Raw genomic sequence first — 14,604 nt, 5'->3', positions numbered from 1 at the left:
GCAAGAGAAAAAAGCCAAAATCTGCCTTTAAAAGAATCCGAGTTCCTTATAAAGTACTTTATATTCACCCAGTTTCAGTTTTCAGACACCAAACTGTATCTAAAAGTATCTTGGTAACACAAGAAAAAGAGTAAGTGTAATTTCTTCGGTAATGTTACAGAATGTTTCTGAAAAATGAAGATTCCGGGACCACTTTAAATGTTTCGTTTACAATACTATTACATATAGAGGAGAGCTCTTCTTCGGGAACATCCTCTCCCCTACTTTGTACCATCCAGTCATTAAGCCCATATCCATTATCCTGGTGATAATAAGGGTAGGCTACATCAGACTTGGTTTTTCTCAGATCCATGGCTAGTTTTCAACGGTCGTCTTGATGGGGTCCTTCGTTTTAGATGATTTGCTGAGTGGGGTGGGACTTATTGCGTTGAGTGGGGGGAGTCAGTGTAGAATTGAGAGTTTTTAGAAAAAAGTTCTTTAAGCGTTGTAGCTTTTTCATCTCATCTCCAGCAATAGGTCATCATTTAAGAACAAGTAATAGTTTTGTCAAGATTCTACAGAAAAAAGTCAAAAAAAGTATAGTACGTCAGAAATATGTAAAAGTCATATAGTATGTTGAAAATCAGAAAAAGAAAACTCAATTCAATACAAATTAATGAATATTTTACCCTGTTCTAAAGTTTTGCACCCTTAAAGAAAAACCCCTTCCTTACCAACTACTTCATATTATACCCTTTGTTAAGTGTTGCGTACATCAGGGTGTATCTCAAAGTATCTTGGTAACATAAAATAACTAAAATATGTAAGTTTATCAGAAAAGAAAAAACCTTGTTTATCTGAACAAGTGTTGCATACACCAAAGTGTGTTTAAAAGTATCTTAGTAACACAAGAAAAAGAGAAGAAAGCGTTAATGTTAACAAACACTGGATTGTTCCACTGAAATAATAAATAAATAATTTCAAAAAGTGCTCTTAAAAAGAACAAATGTATTCAGATAAAAGTATTTTGTTAGACTATTAAGTCCACGATGGTTATATTTAACCCCTAACCCATTTGTATTATATGTTTGTTGTCCTAATAAAGCCAGAGTCACCTGAATTAATTTTGTCTCCAGACCTTTTTTATTTTTTACATTTTGTAACAATCTTAAAACATTTGTGGTTTGACTCTTTTTTAAAAAAGTTATTTTTCATCTATCATTTTCAACCAAGCAGCAAGAGGTCAAATGTAAGAACAAGTAATAGTTTGTCACGATTTTATGGGAAATAGTCAGAGCGCGATGTCACATCTTAAAGACAGCTTGAACTGGATAAATGGTTAGTCTTTTTCAAACATACCGTACGCATGTTAGTATATCTGGCCCATCGATTTAGACCCTACTGCCCTAGACGCATGCCCTCAATAGGGTAGTCACGCTTTGGGAATAGGTGTTTCATTTCACAGATCCACCTTGATTGTTGTTGTGATGGCTGAAGGAAGATGACACCGTGTTTATGTATGACATGCAAAATATCTTGAAGTCCTACAAAAAAAAAAAGGGTACAATGAGTACAACAGTTTTTCTTACAATGCATTTTATTGATATGTCACACCCATGTATAGAAAAAACATGTTACAAAAAGAAGTAAAATATAAAAACAGATCAAAAATAAAACATACTTTAACGAAAAAGTATCAAAATAAAATAAAAACTCTTCCTAATGCTGCCAGAAGGCCCAAGCTGCTCTTGTAATCTTCATTTGGGTTTCGTCGTTCTCTACCAGCTGTTCGTATAGTTTCTCGATTTTAGCCTCAAAGAGTCTGGTGTTTCTGAGGTTGTGCAGAATCGCCTCGGTAGCTCCAAAGACTCTCCTCTCTGACACATGAAGGTGGTTCTGGTGCAGAGCGTCCCGAATGGCTGGAATGAAACGAACGGTCCACAGTCTCTTTACCACTTCATCATAGTGTCGATCCAAATAGTATTCATCGGTAGGGAATAAACACTCGTGCTGCCTCTGACTGGGGTGATCGACTTGACATCCGTTACATGTTTCCTTTCTGTAAAGGTACACGACTCTATCCAACAGATGAACTACAACCGCTTTTACCGTGTTCAGGAATGCCGATGTCCTAATACGTTCTGTAGCATCACCCTTGGGAGCATAAGGAAAGCATGGCGAATCAATGCCTACTGTTGTTGTTGATTCCTCTGGAGACTTGGATGGAGGTTGAGGCATATCCAGCCACCCCGTGATATCAATGTCAGCCATAGCGCTGTCCAGATCTGGTGTCCAAAATGTTGGTGAGGATAGCGGTCCTGTAGGCGTTTGATCCAGGCTGCAGATCGTGGTTTTTCTCAGATCCATGGTTGCTGCTCTCTAAAAATGTCCTTGCGGGGTCCTTACTTTTTAAATGATCTGCTGAGGTGGGTGGGACTTGTTATGTTGACTGGGGGGGGGGGGGGGGGCGGAGTCCTCTGCAAAAGTGAGGATCTTTTTCACCAGTATAATGTCCATCGATGTCTGACTTTGTTTAAAAAGTTCTTTAAGCTTTGTAGCTTTTCCATCAATCATTTCCATCCATGCAGTCAGAGGCACCCTCAAGGACGTTTGAAATACCCCGCAGGTAGAATTAAAATACTCCAAAACAAAATCATCAGAGGAGTCCTTACCCAACGTCACCAAACGGCTTGAGCGGTAATACCAACGCCCAGAGGGTCCGCTTTTAGTTTCCCAGACGGTGCCTGTCAGGACTCTTCTCCCCTCTGGTTGTGTGGGAATATCTCCTTCTTCTTCCTCCACATTGAGGGGTAAGGATGCAGGCTCTTCTTTAATCTCGCATGCTGTTTGTGTTTCTTTGTTTTTCTTTGCAAATATCTTGTACACCTCTGGTTCCACGATGGTTTCTTGATGCACTACTTCTTCCGATACAATGGTTGCTTGTAGATCTCGGGAAGACACCAGAGTTAACACAGCCCAATCTGTTGAGGTCAGTGTCGCTTTAACACTACGGGGTCCATACGTTTCTCCATTCTTCAGATTGTAGAAATGCAGTTCATTAGCCATATAGTTGAATATATAACCCCAAACATCGCCATTTTTTAGAATCCATTCTTCGTGAAGTTCTTCGGCTGTAGGCGTCTGAACCCGGCATACAAACTGCATTCGTTTCTTGATTGGAGCACCCAACGGATGGCTGTAAGTTGTCACCGGTGTCTCGCTGATTAAATTCATATCAAGACGTCTCTTGGCCATTTTCTCTCGACTTGAAAAATATTTAAGAGTGACTAAAGACGATGGCTTTTTATTTAGACAGTGGTGAGGGGTGGGGAAAGTGTGTGTGTGTGTGTGTGTGTGTGTGTGTGTGTGTGTGTGTGTGTGTGTTCCCCCTCCTCCACCATATGTTCTCTCCCCTCATGTCCTGTCATGTCCTGTTTGCAAAAACAGAGAGGTTTAAATATATGTTTTTAAGATGCCTTACTTTTGATTTGCAAGTATTTGTAAGTTACATTCGATACTGTATACAGGATTAACCACACAGGAAGTGGTAAGGAGGCGGGACATATATCCTAGGCATATTAATTGATTGAAAACAACGGCATTTTATTTTTCTCATTTTTTTAATTTTAATTTATTTTTATTTTTATTTTGAAAACCGGAAGCGGGGGCCGGACATCCGCCGGAAGCGTGGGCGGGACATCCGGTCGAACGAGGCGGGACTTCCGGTCGAACGAGGCGGGACTTCCGGTTTCAAAATAAAAAGGCGGGACTTCCGGTCAAATAAGGCGGGACTTCCGGTCGAAAAGGGGCGGGGCGACCTGTCACTTTTTCTGCATACTAATGAGATTGAAGTGGCATTTGTATTACTACTCACTACAGTGTAGCCTATACTGTATAGTAGGTGTGTAACAGTGTAATGTGTATAGTCTACTCTACACTCTACCTTTCAGCAACGTTTTAGGGATTTAGGCTCAGTCAGCTCAGGGACTGTTTGGTTACTTTAGTTTGGTAAATGAAATAAATGTTTGAACGTTGTAGTAGTTCACTGTAGTTGCTGTCATAAGTCATTTGTAGATTAGTGGAAAAAAGTGTTTTTTTTACATTTGTACTTTTTAGAGAAATGTAGACACAAGTTGGAAGGGAGCACAATAAACCTGACGAGTTTGAATTTGAGTTGTTTATGAGTTAATTTCAATTGATAATTAGCTCACAATAAGTTCACTTTAGTTACTCGCACAACTTGACACAAGCCATGGGTTCAGGTCCGGACTTATAAGTCCGGACCTGAACCTGAACCTCTGGACTTGAGTCCGGACCTGAACCTGAATGTGAGTCCAGGTACGTAGCACTAGTCACAACCCCTCAAAGTACACCCTGTAGCGAGTAAAACTCTAACACAGAAAATACCTGTCTATGCTGCCCCAGAACGCCTCGTTGGGGATGTTCTTTTTCAATTTTTTTCTTCCGGGAACCAAGTGACGTAACGACGACCCTTCCGCACGGCTCAGAAGCGTGCTAGGCCACACACACGCGTGCGCACACACACACACACACACACACATAAACAAACACAAAATACCTTTAGATGAGGAGATTAAGGTTGCTATAAAAGAGAACAAGGAAGAAAGAAGAGAAACAAATGTAAGCACACTGATTTAGTTTAAAAGTATAAAAGTGTCAACGTCTGTAGTATTGTGACTCCAGTGTACTAAAACTAAGTTTGTGATTTTGTGCATAAGAAGTCAGTGCATTTTCAATAATATTCATGAAGTTAACTCGTATATATTGTAAGATCGTGTCACTTTAAGATTTAGAGTTGATTTTGGCATTATGTGTTGTGTAAGATTTTGTACTTTTGATTGGAATTTTTGTTCGTGTGTTTCACCTATATCAGTCTGCACATTTGGCACACATACACACCTTTCCTGTCATCAGTGTTTCTGTTTTCTGTTTTACTGTTACAGATATTACGGGAAAGACTTCAGGTTGTATTGTTTCCTCATATTTGGTCATATCTGCATTCATCTAAGATTATTCTTGTGTAAAGATTGTACACCTTTAGAGAAATTGACAAACTGCTCGTCTGTTTTCGCAAATTATAAGAATAACCATCCAATTCTGTGTTTGCTGACAAATAGAAGTCTGTATGTACAGTAGGTGCACCTAGTTCGATTGTGCATAGGATGCTAAATACATAACATTGATTATGAATTAAAATATTTTTCATTTATTCATTTCAGTTTTGCACCAAGCTCCCTATCTAGATTTTATTTATTGTCCAAATGATTCCTGTAACATAAGGGAATCTGTGTGCTTAGAGGTTTTGCAGAAAATGTTAAAATAAGGTTCATCCTGTAAATAGAAAAGTTTGTTTTTGTTTTGCTATATCACATACAAACATTTTAAAATGATTTGGTCTCGTCTTTAGGAGAATCTTGGTGTTTCAGTTTGACAAACTGTTGAATGTGTCTTGCCTCACATTAAAGGTCTCATGTCATGGCCATTTCTACTGATCATAATTCCATTGTTGAGGGTATGACGCCGGACCAAAACCGCGGCGCAGACGGACCCGGTGGAATCGAGGGGTGAGGCTCCACTAGCACCCCCCCGTCGACGCTCGCGAAACAGAGGGCCTCATCACTTTGCATGGGGCCTCAAGTTGGCCAGGGCGGCCCTGAGTAGGTGTGTGTGTCTGAGTCTGTATGCATGTGCGTGCGCAGGCTCGTGTGAGTGAGTATCTAGGTGTGTGTGTGTGTGTGTGTGTGTGTGTGTGTGTGTGTGTGTGTGTGTGTGTGTGTGTGTGTGTGTGTGTGTGTGTGTGTGTGTGTGTGTGTGTCTGAGTCTGTATGCATGTGCGTGCGGAGGCTCGTGTGAGTGAGTATCTAGGTGTGTGTGTGTGTCTGACTCTGTATCAAATCAAATCAAGTTTTATTTATATAGCACATTTATAAACGATTTTTGGTCGAGCCAAAGTGCTGTACATATAATAAAAATAGCCTACAGTAGAGACACTTTACAGAAAATACAACAGCACAGATTGTTCAGAATATCAGTATGAGAAAACAACACCCTCTATCCTTAGACCCTCACATCGTCAGTGGCGACTGGTCATTAGGGGCAGGTGGGGCACAGCCCCACATAGTGTCAGCAGAAAGTATTACAAATAATGATTACAACAAAATGCAAAAAATAAATTAAAAAATATATAAAATATATTTTAAGATCATGTTTAATCATCTGATTCGTCTGTACATTGCTGTTTTAGTATGTTCTTCTAATTAGTGTCTACAGTGTGTGCCTATTGAGCTGTTGAGAGCCATGTGGGACAAAACCTGATCCTGCCCCTCCCTCTGACTCAGTCAGGGGTGCCCAACCAGTCGATCGCATCGACCGGTCGATCGCGGGGAGATTCCCAGTCGATCGCGAGATGTGTCTAAAAATAGAACAACAATATTCTGTTTTATCGTTAATGTCCTATAACATAATCTTCCCGTGCCAGAATAATGCACTTGAACGCACCAAAGCTTTGTGATTGGCCAGCGTGACCCCATGTGTGGGGGCGTGGCTGGTGGGCAGTGGGCACTTGTTCGCTGACGTTCTCCGTGTCAACAGGAGTGACAGACAGTCTGCACACAAACAAGACCGCAATTATGGCTGAAGCAAAAAAGCCCAAAATATATAATTTTCACTCCGAGTGGGAGGGTGATCATTTTTGTATCTATTCCAATTCAAAGTCCATCTGTCTCATCTGCAATGCGAGCGTGGCTTGATCGAAGAAGGGTAATTTAGGAGCGGCATTTCAAAACAGTGCACAAACGCTACGAGACGGAATTCCCTCCTAATTCTGCCCCACGCTCCAAAAGGGGAGGGGCCTGAGAGGACAGCTAAATGCACAGCAGTCCATTTCCACCAGGCCCAACAACAAGAGCAAGGCTGCTACCAGAGCATCTTATCGTGTCAGTCACGCTCTTGACAAACACATGAAGTCTTTCAAAGACGGCGAAGTTGTGAAAGAAGCATTCCTGGAGGCTGCCGACGCGCTTTTGGGGGACAGTAAAAATAACAGAAGCATTTCAACAGGTTTTTGATATAATACAAACTCAAGTTAGATACCGTTATTAATCAGCTGTAAGTTTTAATTTGTTTGAACTTATTCATTATAATTATTGTACAAAATGGTATAAGAATGCAAACTTAAATTGATTATAGTCTATTATCAATTCAGGTTAAGAAACTAGTGTTGCTTGCATCCTATTTTAAAGGCATTTCTTTTTATAATCTACTAAAATGCAACAAAAGGGTTTGATTCTATTAATTGTGTCTCTTTTATTGCACTGTTGCAGCAGATTCCTGTGTAGCTTCAGATCTGAATTGTCTTATTAGTAAGCCTAATTTATACTTTTGTAGCAACACTATTTTTATATAATGGCAAAGAAAGGGTTCAGAGTCTTTTCTTTTTTTCCTGTGTCATATGTGGCAGCACTGTTCAATATTTCTTGAAAACATTACCCACTGTAGTATGTGACGTGTGAATAAACTCCAACTCTGTATCAACAACACTGTTGTGTAACTTCAGTTAAATACTTGTATATGTGTAGATTAGAAAGAGGTAAGATAAAGGATCTGCAGTATTTTATGAAGTATTAATCGTACAAAGGTCAGTTTTATACAAGTAGAAGTGTGTATTTACCTGGTAGTAGGCTGTCAGTAATGGCTACGCCTCTCTATTTGGACTGGTAGATCTCGGCAGACTAGCAACTTTAAAAGTAGCTCTCAGTTCAAAAAAGGTTGGGCACCCCTGGTCTAAGTGAACGGTGACTGTAAAAACTACACTGCGCATGCTCAGAGTATTTTCCTATTTAATGTATGTGGCAAAAAATAATGACCATAGGGGCATAGAGCTGCCATCCCCACCATACGTCATCTCACATCACTCAGAGCTGATTGGCTGTAAGTACGTGTGCCGCGAAAAGTGTGGTGTGTGAAGAGGAGGAGAGAGAGCTGCAGTGAGGCGTCCTAAAACCAGGAAGTAAGCTGCGCATGGCTTCCCTCCACAGAAAGCAACGAGATTTCTACATAGGATTTTAGAAAATAGCTCAAAATAAGATCTGTGGGAAACGTAGCTGTTAGATAAATGTACGTTTTGTTCAGCCGGATAATATCCACATGTCTACCCTACTTTTATCCTTTTCGAATCATAAATCTATTGATTAGATTAGATTTATGATAGACTTTTGAAACTACAAGAACATAAGGAGGACTTTTACAAAAAAGTAATAGAGATTTTTGTACAGAAGGATAGGCAGATGGACTTCATCTTCTTCAATTGTATTGAAAATGGGATCTTAATAAGAGAGAACAATTCAATATTTAAATGATAAAATTACATTTTTTTGGGTATCCTTCTGTTGAACTGTCTGTTTAAAATTAATTGAAGCATCAGACAAAAAAAAGCTTTTGAAAATAATATTATATTTTGATTTAATATATTTGTAAACCTGAAGAGTCAGTGCCAGAGCCTCAGCAGCCATGAACCTCTCTGCAGAAGCTTATATATAGACATCTGAGTTGTTTGTGCCCCACCACTTTTGTACATATAGAAACGCCACTGCACATCGTACAAGGAAAAACTTCCGTGTACCCACAGTTCCGGGAAAACCCACAGTTATGTATGGGTGTGAGTGAGTAGGTGTGTGTGTTTGTTCCATTCTGTCATTTGATGGAGCTGTTGTCTTTGCTCGAAATGTCCTTGCATACCAGAACCTCTTGATGAAGCTGCTTTTCCAGTTGAGCACCTCTGCTTTGTCCTCCTGTTGCGTGTCTCGCATTATCCCTGTCAATCATAGGTGTCCATACATGAAGATGTTATTTGACATATCATTTGGTCCATCACAGGAGACACCTTTACTTTGGCTAGCCAGTTTTATTACCCTCAGCTCAAACATTTGGAGGAAATGTTTATTTCAGATCTTATTAAAAAATAATAGCATTCAATGTTCAAACCTTTATAGTCTATGGTTCAACCAAGGAGAGGACGAGTACACACTTTCGACAGCAAGAGTTTGAACATTTAAGCGTGACTTATTTGTAGAACATGAAAACGTTGTTGTTTAAAATCCCTTACTGAGTCTCAGAGAGAATACGTTTTCAGGACTCTATATTTGTTGAGAAGTTTGTGTTGGTTTGGTCGGCTACAAAGTGTGAAACCCTTTATATATACAGTCTATGGTTCAAACACATGAATCATATTTTTGCCAGATGACACCATATCACAACAAATCTTTAAGTTTGAATTGAGCTCCAACCAAAGTGTACTACACAGTATATTACGCCTTTTAAAACCAGAATCTTTTCCTTTTTTATTACAAGTAAACATAAAATACAATATCTTGAATTCGGAAAACAATCCCAGCAAATTGGCCAAAAAAACTATTATTGCATCATAAAAAAATCAGTTCCACACTAAAAAAGACATACAAATCTCTAGAATAATAACTTGGTGTGAAGAGATGTTGCTGTATAATTCAAAAATAAAAAACTATACTTGTTGGATTGAATTACTATAAACATCAGATATTGAGGACATTTATTAAAAATATGATGTTTAGTTATCATGAAATGGGATAATGATAGTTCTTTTTCTTTTTATCAAGTATGTTAACGAAGTCTGTGTGCACCATGTGAGCTACAGCCATTGATGCATTTTTAAGAACAAGTTTATTTGTAATGGGAAATCCCAATACTTCTTGTGTGTCAAGACTGGCAGGCGTCCAGGTAGTGAAACCCAGAAAACAACAGTAAGTGATGCAGAACATGTAATGCCATGGCACTCCCATCTTTCCTGTCAGGTAGTCAACATTCAAGATAATCATATGACTACTGAGGCCAAACCCTATGATACATACCCAGGGTTGGGTTTGTAACGGATTACATGTAACGGCGTTACGTAATCAGAATACAAAAATCAAGTAACTGTATTCAGCTCGCGTTACATTTGAAAAACGAGTAATCTGATTACAGTTACTTTCGTAAACCTGAAGTGAATACATTTGGATTACTTATTGGAATTATTGGTGGAAAGATTTCCTCTCAACATTTAATATTCAAGTAGTTACAGCCGAATCATCACAGCCCACAAAACCTATTACCGCCGCAGCGTCTGAAAAAAAATCGCGGGGTCCGCTCGCTCAGTGAAACAATAACAACGAAACATGGAGGAACAAAAGTCTGCGTTTAAATCGCGTGTGTGTATATATAGGTGTGTGTGGTTAAAACAATCAGCCTTGCGGTCGCTCTTTAGTCTTAGCCTTACTAATGATTATTTCTGAAGGTATACACAGTGAAGGCGGTGCGTGAAAGGCACCTGCGCGGCCCTTAACCCTCCCGCTGCCTCCTGGCGCTGCAGAGATGTCATGAAGTGAAGGAGGTTTTCCTTCTATAAAACAGCTGCGGGCAGCAGATACTGTGAGAGTCACGGACATGAATTCATAGATCAAGGCAGACTGGTGCACACTCTCCTGTTTTGCCAATCCGGTGCTTAAACTATAGCTACACCCCCTGGCCGAAATGTCCTTAAAATGAAGTCCGAGTTCGACATTTTAATTCATGTCCTGCCAACACTGGCAGGACAGAAGGCGACACGCCCGTTCTAAGCCCTGTCCCTCTCCTCACATCCCAAGCTGCATCCCCAACAAGTGTATTATGTTGTTACATCGTTTCAGATGTGATGTTTCAGTTGTGCTCTTGATAAGCCATTAAAACAGTAAAAAACACGTTCAGTTCCTTTTGATTTTTTGTGTCTCCTGTTCACCAAAACATACATCAGTGATGGAAAAAAGAAAGTAATCCAAAAGTAATCTAAAAGTAATCTGATTACGTTACTTTTTTAAGACACGTAACTGTAACTGTATTCGGATTACTTTCAGAGCCATGTAATCAGTAATCAGTAACTGATTACATTTACAAAGTAACCCTCCCAACCCTGTACATACCCTTTCCAATGTAGAACATATGATAGAAGCCATTCCAGTGGAGCAAATGTGTCAAAAATGGCTCTTTAAGTCAAGAAAATGTGATAACGATCACTCTGTTTTCTTTTTCAGTAGAGAACACGTGATGAAGATCTCTCTAGGGTGAGCAAAAATAGTAAATGATGTGGGGAGTCTTTCTTTTTTGTATGTGCATCATGTGCCATCATATACATGCATGGTCAAATATAAACTCAAAACGTTCATAACAAAACCCTTCCTCAGCTGGTTTAGGCCACAGTATAGCTATCTGAATGAGTTATGATCATCAGCAGACGTTTGTCAGAGTCTCAGTAATCTGGTTATTCAATCTGCCGAAACATATATAGGGTGAATTTGAAGAACTGCGTGGCGTTGTCAGAAGGTATAAGAGACAGTTTGACATTTGACATACTCTGGCTGTCTTTTTGTCGCTGCTTTTAATTGAACTATTCATATCTTAGACTGCACTGTAACTTTTATCCATGTACATTTTCTTTTAATGTTTAATTGAACTATTCATATCTTAGACTGCACTGTAACTTTTATCCATGTATTTTTTCTTTTAATGTTTATTTTATTAGCTTTTCTTTTTAATGACTGATTTTAAATGCCATTTTCTTAATGTCTTTGAATTGCCTTGTGTTGAAAAGTGCTATATAAATAAACTTGCCTTGCCTTGATGGGAAAATCCAAATGGATGAAACCGGAAACAGCTACATTGTGTTTGGCACCAGCACGCAGAAAGTTTACTAGCATGAAGGGCATCTGATTTGGAACTGCACCTTGCCATTCTCCTCTGTAAGGATACCTTGGGGGGCACATTCGTTGGATTTAAAAATACATTTAGGGTCACCAGATGTTTCTCCTGCCTGCTTGTAATCATGACAAATTATTTACTTTTTCCTGCATTCCTGAGCACAGTAGCTACTCGCAATCACAATAGTAACTTGCAAAAACAACCCCTGACTATTAACACATGTACAAGTGAGAACAATCTGAAATTAAACTAAATGACTCCCTTTCATCCTGAAAAAGGGGAGCGAAAACAAAATGGGCCATCAGTCAACACAATGAGAAGTCTAAAGGAGGAAAAAGACTAAAAAGCAGCTCTAAAGTTACAGTTTCCATGCCAGAGGACAGCGGAGATATGCACACCTGCACATAACATGATGTGAGATAGTTCCTTCAACGTTTAATCTAAATATTGTCGGTTTAAGTTAGTGAGTTTATTTCCGCAGACAGCAGGCACACAGGTTAAAGCCAATTTGTTATTGACAGTTTATATGGAATCATTTTTTTCTTTTCCTGCATTCCTGACAGTAGCCACTTACAATGACATGACCAGCTTGCAAAACAATCAGACTATACAATGAATACAGGAGAGAACAATTAGTAATGAAATGAAGAGCCTTCCTTATAACCTCCCGAACAATGGGGAATTAACATGTATCTGTGTCAGTCAACACAATGAGAAGACTCAATGAGGGAAACTGTTTTAGTGTGTTAGTTGAAAGCAATAATATTAAGTTGAAATACACAATATTAGGTTCAAATTAATATTGCTTTCAACTAAACTAATAGTGATATGAAATGTGTTGACGTATTACATTTAATCAAAGTCAACGTTTCAGCTTTCCAGTGCATGTGATCTTTGAAAAAACAAGCAGACCATTATGATTTTAAGAGTTTCTTTTATCCAGCCAATCAAATCCCGTTTCTGAAAATCTGACAGCTGAAGCCGTAGCCAATCAAACTGCGTCTAAGCTGGGAGAGATATCCCGCCGTTCAATTCTATATTTCAAAAAAAGTTGGAGGAGAAACTAACTATCGCCGTAGCAATCACCCGGTTTTGTATGACCAGACCCTCTTCACCGACCGGGATACAAACCGGAGGAACCAGGCATGGAGGGAGGTGGCAGAGACAGTGGGGGAAACTGGTAGGTTTTCGCCTGTTTGGGGAGTTTATATATATATTGCTCCCATAAAATCCCCGGGGTTTTTTGCTTTGTATGTCGGGGGCGGGAGATTCATGTGATTGGTTGTTGGTCGTGTTGCTTGAATAAAATCCCCAAGCTCCAGACACGCCCAGCTCCAAGCTTTTTTTGAAGCTGTAGTGTGGACGCTCCGTAACGGTTCGTGTCGCTACCAGTCCGCTGACATGGCGCGTCAATCAACGGTAAGTTATGCCCATTACTTGCCCAGTATTACTTTGAATATTATTATTGTGATTGAGGATTAAATCCGCTTTGAAGACCACCGTTTTTTATCGTGCAGTTTAGCGCGAAATACAGTCAGCCAGCTAACGCTAGCTCTGTTGAGTTTATGCTAGCTAACAAGTAGTGGTTGTAGTCTATACAGCAGTAATTCATATATTATAGCCTACTGCTTTGGCACTTAAACGGTTGATAACCGTTTATGAAAATAAAAACCAATTGAACTGTACTGAAATAATGACAAGTTTTATAATTGTCTTGGGCTCCTGCTGTGTTTTAAAGCCTTTGTAAATTATCCATGCTATTTTCTATTTAGCTAACGTCGAAGTAGTGTATGTGAAATCAACCTCACAATAAGATGTGTGTATATTAGAATTATTAATGTCATATTTCAAGATGATTACTTAGATATTACAATATGGTTGGTTGAGCTGGAGTTCATTATTGAGCTTACAAGTTAACGTCACAGTCATCTGAAGAACGAACCCAAACCTTGTTATTTTTATTAATTGTATTACAAATTGATATCAAATAAACAGTAAGCATTGGTAACACAATTTCTAAAGTTACAGTAAAATAAAAAGGACCCGGACTCGGACAATACACAATCCAACATGTTCAACAGAAGAGAATCAGTTATATTGTTTGTACACATGGTACTTTACATATATATATATCTGTTTGTTTAAAGTGTCCAGGTGATGCAGACAGGCTGGACCAGAGAGTGAGAGACAGAACTGGACTCCTCACAGCAGTGAACTTCAGCTCAGGTACAAAGACTCTTTTTTCATACTGTACACAGAATCAAGAAAGATATTAGTTTAAATGAATGAAGTATTGACTTGAATACACTGATATACATTCCATTAAACAATACTAAATCCTAGATCACCTACACATCAGTTAAGTTGAGGGTTTTTTCCATGCAAAAAGTCACATTTAGATGTTAACAAGCAATATGACTTTGTCAGCTTTCTAATTTAATGTATTGAAGGCAAATATATTTAACACATAGTGAGAACTGCTACTATTTATCTCTCAATATTGTCTGTAAAAACGTGGTAAAAGTTATTCTTTCAGTGAGACAACAGAGCAAGCTTCGACAGTTGCACTACGTTTTCACAACAGTTAAATATTATTTTGATAATAACATATATTTCAATGTTGATGAATTTCATACTGTTCATTCATAATCTGATTACAATTAAAACATAATTATATCAACAGCCCCATAACACACACCTCTTTCATAAATAACACACTTGTTCTGCAATAATGTTTTATGTTTCCTGTAATTTTTGTTAGGAAAGGACATGCCCGAAAGACACGACATCTTCTCCTTCTCTGAGGGTCAAGAAGAACATCCAAGAGGAACATTAAAAGCTGATGTTATGAGATTTTAA

The 14,604-nt window shown here is 38.9% G+C and overlaps 1 long non-coding RNA gene across 1 annotated transcript; it reads left to right on the top strand.

Moving 5' to 3' along the window:
* The first annotated feature begins 13,115 nt into the window (after positions 1 to 13,115).
* LOC139434445 (uncharacterized) lies at positions 13,116 to 14,604 on the top strand. The gene is made up of 3 exons (XR_011643798.1): positions 13,116 to 13,164; positions 13,893 to 13,971; positions 14,507 to 14,604. It is a non-coding gene; the product is annotated as an uncharacterized lncRNA (long non-coding RNA).

The sequence above is a fragment of the Pseudochaenichthys georgianus genome, chromosome 9 (genome assembly GCF_902827115.2).
Source record: "Pseudochaenichthys georgianus chromosome 9, fPseGeo1.2, whole genome shotgun sequence".
Lineage (NCBI taxonomy): Eukaryota > Metazoa > Chordata > Actinopteri > Perciformes > Channichthyidae > Pseudochaenichthys > Pseudochaenichthys georgianus.
This window is presented reverse-complemented; position numbering and strand designations above follow the sequence as displayed.